A 10,961-nucleotide genomic window follows, 5' to 3' on the forward strand; every position below is an offset into this window, starting at 1 on the left:
CCAAAAAATGGTTCCGTTGCTGGGACCAGGATCTATCTGATGGATGTGTGATGTGGCATAAGTGGATTCTGAATAAGAAGGAAATTGAGAAGTGGATAGATCAAAAGCTTCACAAATGTGCAGGCTAGGAGAATAGGAACCCACACTTATCAAAAGAGAAGTGGTTACAAAGGTATCTCTACACAGAAGTACACAAAGTTTTCCTTTCATTATTCCCTTGGGAATTACATGAGTGGCTGTCCAAATTAGCAGATACCGAAGCTACCTGGAAGCATGCCGATCCTATTTTCTGGACTCCAGAATTAGTCAAACGTCCCAAAATATTTGATTATAAGGTTGGGATGGTTGTTGATTACTGGATTGATAGTATTTTTGGCAGTTTCATCATTGACTTTACAATAGATACGTCTTTGTCTTATAAGGAAGCTGAACAACTATTCTTCAAGGGTTCGAGAGGTAAGTACCTGAAACCATTAAAAAACTAGATTAAAATGCTTTTATGTGAAAAGAGGGTTTTGACTTTACCTTAATGTTTAAGAGGTGTCTGACTGGATCTACACAAAGTGGAAAGTGATTCAGAGTAGATCATGACAAATTTTTCGAAAGTTAATATAATCCCTTATTAGGAGAGTCTAAAGGTGAAGAAGAACGAAGTAGCCCTAGTATGCCTAGAGATGCATCGCAGACTATACATTAGGGTTCTTCTAGAATTCAAAATCCAACCACTCCACCTCCACCTTCGCCTCTGCCTCATACACCTACACCTCCACCTTCGCCTCTGCCTCATACACCTACACCACCTCCACCTCCACCTCCGCTATTCAATATGACAAATATAGTGAAAATCCCTATATTCAGGGGTTAAGGATCAAAGGATCCCAAACAATTTTGGTTCATCACAAAAGTTGTGTATAAGGAACAACAAATCAATGATGATGATATGAAGAAATCGCAACTAGTTACAACACTATAGGATAGGCTACTTACCTAGTATATCAGATATAACATGACTCACTCGACTGCTTCATTGACTAACACAAAGGATGCGTTGAATGCGGAATTTACGAAGCCAAATTCAAAAGCTCAATGTGTGAATGAAATCAAGGAGATCAAGCTGAGGGTTAATGAATCTACATGGGATATAGATCAGTGACTAAAGTACTTACTGAGTCAAGCTAACCTTCCAATCTCAGATGAGCAACATAGGGAATGGTATGTAACTTCGCTATTACCTCACTTAAGATTACCGTTATCTCAACAAAATATTGTGTCTTAGGCCGAAGATTTGGAAATCACAATGAAGCTAGAAGCTTCGCTGATCCAGGTTATGAATGTAGGAGTTCAGCAAATCCAGGCGTAGCTAGCAAGCTTGCATATGGAGTTGTAGGATCTGAAGAAGGGAAAGGAGGTTAAGTCAGAGACACATTTTGAATTTTGGTACACAAAGTGCAAGGCTAAAGGTCATCATAAGGATCAATACCCTATATTCCAGGATTATATAGCTGCGGGAGGTCCTAACCCGCTAAAACTTGAGTCTTCCACTGGATCAAGAACCGATGCAAGTACCTAGTGTAGTATCTGCCAAGTTTTAGGACAACATTTGACATATAATTGTTCTCTATTAGAGAAGTTTATTTAGTCTCCAAAGAAACTCTTTTGTAAATTTTATAAATCAGTTGGTCATGATGATGAAAGGAATTGTCGAAGTTATGAACTAATGATGGAAAGAACTCCACTTTATAGAATCTAGGTTGAAAACTGTGTGTAGAACAACCAAGGCTCACCAATAGCTCATAGAGGATTCCAAGGATGGGGAAGAGGATGAGGAGGAGGAGCTGGAAGAGGTCGGGGCCAGAGTATTTGTTACAAGTATGAAGAACCATGACACTTTGTGCACGACTACCATAATCAAATGCACCCTTTGTGTCAGTAATGTCATCAATTTGATCATGTTATAAAAGATTGCCCGGTCTTAATAAGGAAGATGCAGGAGAAGAAGAACCAACAACTGACACATATTCAAATGATGAGATCTGCATTGCACGGAGATGATCCAAGTGTCAACATAGTCACGCGAAGCGGTGTAGCCACTCGTGAAGACAAGGTCGAAGGAAAACAACCAGAATCAGAATCGTGGTTCCAAAAAGCTGGTGAGAAGAACGATGGGTTTGCATTACATAGATAAAAATAGAAATTATAGAGGCAAGAAAGAATTTTATGAGTCCAAGTGTTTTTATGTCTCAGAACTAGATGTCGATAGTTTCGCAATAGGAGAAATATGGAGATGCTACTATAACACAAGATTCAGATCCCACAGTGTTGAAATCGTTTCAACAGACCTGCATGAAGTTACTACAATATTAGAAGTAAGTAGAGGGACTGTAAGAATTGATAGATAACTACGCCAACAAGGTGTTGAAGGCTTGAAATTTCTTTGCCTCAATATCGATGAGACCACCCGGTCGGGAACTTGAATACCGTTCCTTTTCCATTTGGGATAGTGGTTCTGACTGGGGATATAGGGACTAGTTTCTCGTTCAAATATATGATGGGGATTGAGGTGTGATATAAATGTGGTGAAAGCGATTTGATAAAATAAATACAAATGTAAATGAATAAATCTATATCTATCTATCTAATTCCCATGAGATAATTAACTTTGCATATGCGATTTATAAAGATTTCTTTATAAATGAAAGACAACATAGATCATCAAAAATTTAAAAGAGTTTAAAATGAATTAAAGATAATTAAATTGATTAAATACTTAATCAATTTAATTGTTAAGCACATATCGCATAAAAATTATATTGTTTCATACATACAACTAAACATAAAAATTAATACACTTTTCAATAGTGAAACAATGTTGAGTTGAGTTATGATATTGCATATAATAAAACAGTGATAAAATCTAACTGAATTTTAAACATAAAACATAGCATCAATACAAAGATAATAGTACCACATATATCAGTTCTCTACTCATGGAAAAAGACAGTCTGTGGCCCAACCTTTCTATTAAAATTATGAAAGAAGTACAAAAGTGAAAGTTCCTTGAGTCTTCTTACAAAAGTTATGAACCCCTTCTCTATAGACATAAGAGGGTATTTATAAATAAAATTTATAATATCAAAATAGAAAATGCATATTTTGCTGAGGAGGTTAAAATAAAAACTCCTTAAAATAGGAAACAAAAAGATGAAAATAGCTTCAGCTTTAACAAGAAAATAAAAATGGGAAGTTGACTGCTCTCCCATTTGCTGCCGTGACCTATAAATAACCTCCATCGTCTTCAATTATGTGGGATGAGCTAGCCTGATCTGTATTTTTCCTGCAAACACAACATCTAAAAGAGGTGGGAGCATGTATTCAGTTACATTAACAAGGTTGTGAAGAACTAACCATTGACCATAGGGCTTTACCAAGAACTGTTGGTGATATTCAAGATTTAACTTAGATAATTTCTTGATGCTATCTTCTTTTTCCTTAGATTTTTTATGCCAATACTCTATGAGTGTTTAAGTACCTAGCAGGCATTCTCCTAGGCCCTTAGTAATAAGATTAGCATCTACTAGACTTTCTCTAACAATTTTGGTAACTTGGTTTGCTAGGTCTCTTACTTTGTAGATTTCTTCTTGAACTTTCTTTAATCTAATATCCCAATATCTGAAGAGAAGATCCTTGTATGACTCTTGAATTCTGGGAATATTTTCTTTCATTCCCTATATATTGTCTTGCCAAGTAATGAAGTCAGAAATCTTGTTGTTGATATCTTCATAGCATGTTCTTAATTCAGACATTTGGTCAGTCAATGATACATTGTTTTTGCAGAGGTCATTAATGATCTTCAATTTCTTACAAAAGTTCACTTGCTGTTGAGTGAGGAGAGGATTGATCTCTTTGGTTTCTTTTCTGAATCCTTTAATACCAGTTTCCTTCTGTATCTAATTTATTTTAAGTTGAACTTGTTCAATCTGTGCATTTTGACTCTGAATATCAACTTCGTTTTGAATTTTCAATTGATTAAACACAATTTGTATCTTTGAAAACTTGAGTTTCCACTTCTACTCAATATCGTGTCTTGAATTGAGTAGCGTTTGTTCTAGCTACAATATTTTTTCATCTTTCTCTTTAACTAGTTGTTGAACCTCATTATCTTCAAAAATGGTGGTCGTAGCATAGGATCCTGCATATTACTATTTCTTAGCTAAATCATCAGACGAATTAGCTTGGTAATTTTTCCGTACCACATCTAATGGGATGCTTCCAGGAATAATTTCCTAAGAATGTTCCATTCTTCTTTTCTTCTTTTGTTGACTAATGTCAGCGCGATGTTCAGGTCTATAGAAAATATCAAGAGGTTGAATTTCTTTCACCCTGAGAACAATCTCGAAGGTAGGGACTGCTGAAATAACTTCTTTATTCATCATTTGACTTGATGAGTCATTTACAGGAGACTTTGTCTTGTTGGCTTCAGGAGTCTTATCTATATCCATTGAAGCTAAACCATGCACTTCCTTCTCCTGTGTGCTATCTAGCTCTTTGTTGAATTTATCCCACACTTTATCGAGCTTGCTAGTAGACAGGAGCTCTTCTATTTGTTTCTTTGAAAGTGCATTAGTGGGTTTCTTTTCTGTTGCCTTTGTAGATGGTGACAAAGACTTTCTTGTAGGCAACTCTGGCTGTAAAGAAATCAGGCATTTAGAAGGAAGTTTCTGCAGCCTTTTATATCTATATTCTTGGAATAAGACAAAATCCTTGGGGCCTAGTTGAATTTGTGCTAAATTTTCCACCTGTCTGTATGATTCACACGTCTCAAAAATATCATCAAAGTCATCAGGTTCATGAAAAAATGGCCTTATTTAACCTCAGTGGTGAAATCATGAATGCCCTTTTTAGGGTTGTACTGTCTAGGAGGAATAATGGGGAGTTGTCCCGGGATCTCCCCTCTCCCCTCCCTCTCTCCCCTCGTCCCGTACACACCCAACCCTCCCTGCCTCGCCTCCTGGTCGAGGTGGGGTGGGGAGAGGAGGAGGGGGCCTGGGGTGGCTGGGGAGGGGGAGAGAAGGTGTGGGGAGGGAGAAGGAGGTGGTGGGGTGGGGTAGAGCGAGGTTGGAGTGGGGGTTATTTTATTAAAAAAAAAATAATTTTTTTAATGATTTTATTTTTTTATTTTTATTTTCAAATTTAAATTTTAACTTCTTCATATATATATATATGTTTTGAATTTTTTATTTTATTTTATTATTTTTAATGTTTTTCTTTAAATTTTGTTTTTTAATATATATATATATATATATATATATATATATATATATATATATATATATATATATATATATATATATATATATATTTGCATTATTTTCTTTTAATTTTATTTTATGTTATTTATTTATTTTTATTATTTTGATTTAAAAAAAAAAATTCTTAGATTTTTATTTTATTTTATTTTTAATTTTTAATTTTATTTTTAATTATTTTTTTTTAATTTTAAATTATTTTTTCTTAATTATTTTTTTTTTTTTTTTGGTAATTACTTTAATTATTTTTCTAATGAGGTTTTGATTTTTGATTTTTATTTTTTTTGATTTAAAAAAAAATGTTTTTAGATTTTTTTTTTGGTTTAATTTATTTTTCTTTAAATTTTTTTTTTTTTGAGAAAAAAAATCAAAATTTTTATTTATTTATTGATATTTATTTGTTTGTTTGTTTGTTTTTGTTTTTATTTATTTATTTTCTGTTAATTTTTTATTCAATTTTATTTTATTTTATTTTAATTTTACTAGTGACTTTTGGTTTTATTTTTATAGCTTTCTTTATTTTTTTTTTTTTTTATATATATTTTTTGTATTTGATTTTTTTTTGTCATGTTTTTATTTTTATTTTTATTTTTATGTTTTATTACTAACATGAAAATCACAAACATTTAAAATAAATTATCCACACTTAATTCATTAGAAAATTTAAAGTGTAGAAACTAAGCCCTCTAAACAAAAAGGGTTGATGTTCATCAACACTTTTCAAAATCAAGATGAAAATCACTAACAAAAAAAAATGTTCACGCTTGATACATAAAAAAATTAAAGTGTCCAAAATAAGCCCTTTAAAAAAATGTGTTGATGATGCATCAACACTTTTCAAAATTGGCATGAAAATCACTAACATTTAAAAAAAATGTTCATACTTGATACATAGAAAAATTTAAAGTGGCAAAAATATGCTCCAAAAAAAAGGTGTATTCTGAATCACCATTTTTCAAAATCGAGTGCTTTTTTACTACCTCAAAAAAATGGGTACTAGGTCATTTTCTCGTTTGATCGGTAACTATGTTTTAGGTGAGAAAAGGGCAAGTTGGGCCACATCTATGCAAGAATATGATATTGACATTAAGCCTGCTAAAATTGTTAGAGGACAAGGTTTTTGCAGACTGATCACTGGAGCCTCAAATATTCCAACAAATGAAGATTCATGTAATACAGTTCAAATATCTGAGGTATGTCTTACTAACACTGAATCCCAATATGTTGATCTTTTGTTTTATTTAAAGAATGGTTATGCTCCACCAGAGCTTAATCATAAAAGAAAAAAGGCTCTAAGACTGAAAGCAAAGAAGTATGAGATCATTGATGGTGTATTATTCAGAAGAAATTATGACTTTGTTTTATTAATATGCATAGAAAAATATGAGGTAGAAAAAAAATTGCAGGACCTACATGATGGGCCAATTGGAGGACATTTTGGAGGAGATACTACTGCACATAAAATCCTTCATGCTGGATATTATTGGCCAACATTGTTCAGAGATACACATGCCTATGTGAGAAAATGCAAAATTTGTCAGACCGTTGCAAGAAGACAAAGGAAACTAGCCCTACCACTCCAGCCAGTCAACATTGAACAACCTTTCGAACAATGGGGATTGGACATAATAGGTGAGATCATTCCTCACTCTTCTAAGCAACATAAGTTCATCCTCATTGCCACAGATTATTTCACAAAGTGGGTAGAAGCAATTCCACTAAAGGTAGCTAATTCTGATAACATTATTGAATTCATTGATCAATTTATTATTACCAGATTTGGATTACCTAATGCACTCATCTTTGAATGCATCTTATTTCTCAGGAAACAATATGACTAAGTTCACATTAAAAAGAGGATTTAAGCTAAAATACTCCACTAATTATTATCCTCAAGGAAATGGCTTAGAAGAATCCACCAATAAGAACCTCATTAGGATTATCAAGTGAACTGTTGATCAAAGCCAAAAGAATTGGCATAAATATTTGGTGTTTGCCTTATGGGCTGATAGGATAACTATGAAAGCTTCCATCAACATGAATCCTTTCAATTTAGTATATGGAAAAGAAGTTATTCTCCCTTCTAATCTAGCCCTTCCTTCATTGGCCTTAGTACAATTTATTGAAGAACAAACCTCCTCTTCTATACAACTAAGAATGTCTCAAATTCTCAAATTAGAAGAAGAAAGGGAAAAGCCTAAACAAACCCATGCAAATCGTCAAAAGTTAGTAAAATCTTCTTTTGATGCAAGCTCAGTTAGCAAAAAAACTTTTCAAATTGGTGACTTAGTTTTGAAATGGGACAAGGCACATGAGGAGAAGGATAAGCACACCAAATTTCAGAAATTGTGGCTTGGACCGTTCCAAATCATTGAGAAATTAGCTCCATCGACTTTTGTTTTACAAGATCTACAAGGTAAGAGGGATGCTCTTCCTATCAATGGACTAATCCTCAAACAATTATTTTCGTAGGACTTTCGTTCTACTGTATTATATGTATATCCATAATTTTGTTATAAATAAGATTGAGTAACACATTATGGCTTTCATTAAGATATCTATTCATTTATGACTTTGACCTTGAAAGGTATCGATTTTAAGAAAAGGAATTTCAAAATTGAAGATCAGATAAATACTTTAAAACTCTGAAATTTTTATACATTAAAATTGTAAATCCTTATCACTTCAAACTTCATAAAATCTTTCATTTTTGATAATCAGTCAAGAAAGGTTCCTTTAACAAAGTAAAAGACTATTTTGAAATCTTAGCATCTTTAACTTCAATTGTCATCCATTACTCTTAAGGAGTAGGTGGACCTCCCCACTCATTGTTCATGTATTTTTTTGAGTGTAATTCAAAAATATAAGAAACTTAAAAGATAAGAAGTCTCATCACGAGCTTACTTACCATGATCATAAGGAAATAACAGGTTGACATTATCATTACTGGCCACCAAACCAAGATAGTGGCTTGTGCTTAAAAAACATAAGACAAGGAGTCTCATCACGAGCTAGCTTGTTCAATTTTGTTATCACTTGTGAATGACATTGTCATTATCTGGCCACCAAACTAGGACAATGGCTTCTAAGGATCCTTGAAAAGGAAAATGAATCCTCAAAATTACCTCTAAATATTTACAAACATGGATGGGATACTGGTTCGCCATTTGGTAAAAGATAACCCTGTCAAGGCTATAGATGCTTGTTGGTAGCAATGGCTCTCTCTATGATGAAATAAGTTCACCAAAAGCTAAGTTTCAAATATTCTTATGCTTTATCTTTATTACCAATTAAGGATCAGTTCAGATGATTAAGATTTTTATTTATAAAAGTGGTAAGGAACCTTACAATTAAATGAAACTTTTTTTCTTCAGAGTAATTGTATTTATCTCATTTTCAAAATTGTTTTTTTTCCTTAGTATCTTTACTTTTAAGTTTAAAAGTTTGTTTTACATATTGTCAGAGATAACTGGTTCTTCCAGTGAATTGCCAATTGTTGTGGTACCCAACAATCCCCTATTATTTATAGTTATAACATTTAGATGATGGGGACCCTTTTAATTTTTTTCTTTAGGTTTCATAATAAATAAATTAATCATAATAGATTTATATTTCAAAAATTCCAAAATACCCAAAATATGTCATTTTTACTATCTTTTAGGTTTAAGCCCTAATAGAAGAACTTAGGTTTACTTTTTCAATAAAATCATGTATCGCGAATGTTTAGAGGTTTTGGTAATATCCCATATCAAATAATGCAATGTGAAATATCCTTCGCAAATAAAGCTTCTCTTAATAAAACAAAGAAAATAAAGGAAAACTCTCTCTTGCACATAAAGCTTCATCTGACCCACCATGGAGACACGTCATCATCGCAGATCACGAATCGCACTTTCCTACCGAATCTTCCTTAGCTCATACATTTCTATGTTGTGATTGCAATAGAGAAGAATCGTTGCATGATCTCCAATGCGATGTACGTGATATTGCAAATCACAAATCACACATCGCAGATCGTAGTGAATCTTCAAACAGAACACTTCCAAAACAGATTTGCGATGCGAAATTGTTGACTAAACTCTACTTAATGAGGATTTGCATGTACTTAGATTTTCATTAAATTTCAAATCTAACAGTTTTAATATCCCTCGTTTGAAGAAATTGATTTAATGGAAGGTTTTTATTTGAATGGTTTATATATATCCCACATGTCCTTTTGTCCTTGGAGATCTAAAACATTATTCTGTCTTTCCTTTCTATAGGCTAATACTAATAAACAACATTCTGTTGAAATCTCCAACTTAGGAAAGAAAGGAAAAGGGTCGTTAGTTCAAATAGAAATAACTTAGTCCAAACCAGAAGCAACAGAGACGGCTCCATTATTCATAGACACTACATGCATGTCGTATTTTGGTACCTCCTCCTGGGAATCATTGTATAATCTATTTGAAGAAGAAAGTCCCAACGTAGTTGTAGTCAAGCAAGCAATAACAGACACCCCATCATCATTTGAGGCTACCTTCTCTGATGTCGCCAATTCCTTTCTTCACCGAATTTTTACGTAGCCTAAAATCCTACCCTATGCAGATATGATCAAATGGATGATTGATAATGTGAATATCAAAGACAAAACATTCTTGAAATCAAGGAAAACAATAGTAGGATCCTTCAAAGTTGCAAATTTTAAGAGAATGTATCATTTTCCAGCCACCCAGAAGATTTATGAAAAGCAATTTCTTAAGAGGTTTGTGGAGAAGAAAAAAATAAAGTCAGAGCCCATTAGACAATAGAGACAAGACCCAAGAAAGCACAAGCATGATAGTAAGGGTATGTATTATTTAGCTTCTCTTGTCGGTTTGTTTTGTTATGTTGTTGCTATGATATGTAGACTATCCGGTTCTCTGAACATAGAAAAATTTACAGTTGAATGGGTTTCGTTGATTCAATCTACTTCTAATTCTGAAATTATGGATTGGGCTACTATCTTGTTCAACAATATTGCATCCAAAATCTTAGAATATAGGTAAAAGCACAATGTTTTAGAGAGAATCGTGCCAACTTTTTATATGAGTGCCTATATTATGGATGCCATTTGTTTCTCTTTTGATTTTCCTTCAATGGGATGGAAATGGACACTTGAGGATCCTACACCAATTCACTTATATCATGATATCCTATGGGAATCTAAGTACTATCCTAATTTTTACAGAATTTGCAATAAAGTGATGTTGCCTTTGTACAAAGCAATTTTTTATCAAAATGCCCCTAGGTTGTCTCAAGAAGCCATGACAGACTTCACTACCATTGGCAGCTGGTTTACTGAAGAGAATTTTACTTATGTCAGAGTATTTGGGAGTCTTGCGGCCCCACATGTTCTTCCTATTTATGTTCCCGATAAGCTTTTGGCCCAGGAAATTTCCTATCAGACTGTAGGTCATGGTGTGACTAAGGTCTTGAAAGAATCCAAAAAGGACATTTGGTGACAATTTCCTATTCAATGTGGAGTCTATGCTTTAGACAATTACAATCATGTTGTCTTAGAAATCAAACAAATCAAGGGCATGCAGCTCCCACGGGGGATTCACTCAATGAACCTCTGACCTATCATGTGCGTTCATGACATATTAAACAATACCCTTAATTTGACTACATATT

The sequence above is a fragment of the Pinus tabuliformis genome, chromosome X (assembly GCF_031772625.1).
Source record: "Pinus tabuliformis cultivar Carrire ecotype Pingquan chromosome X, CPIR1, whole genome shotgun sequence".
NCBI classification, from domain to species: Eukaryota; Viridiplantae; Streptophyta; class Pinopsida; order Pinales; family Pinaceae; genus Pinus; species Pinus tabuliformis.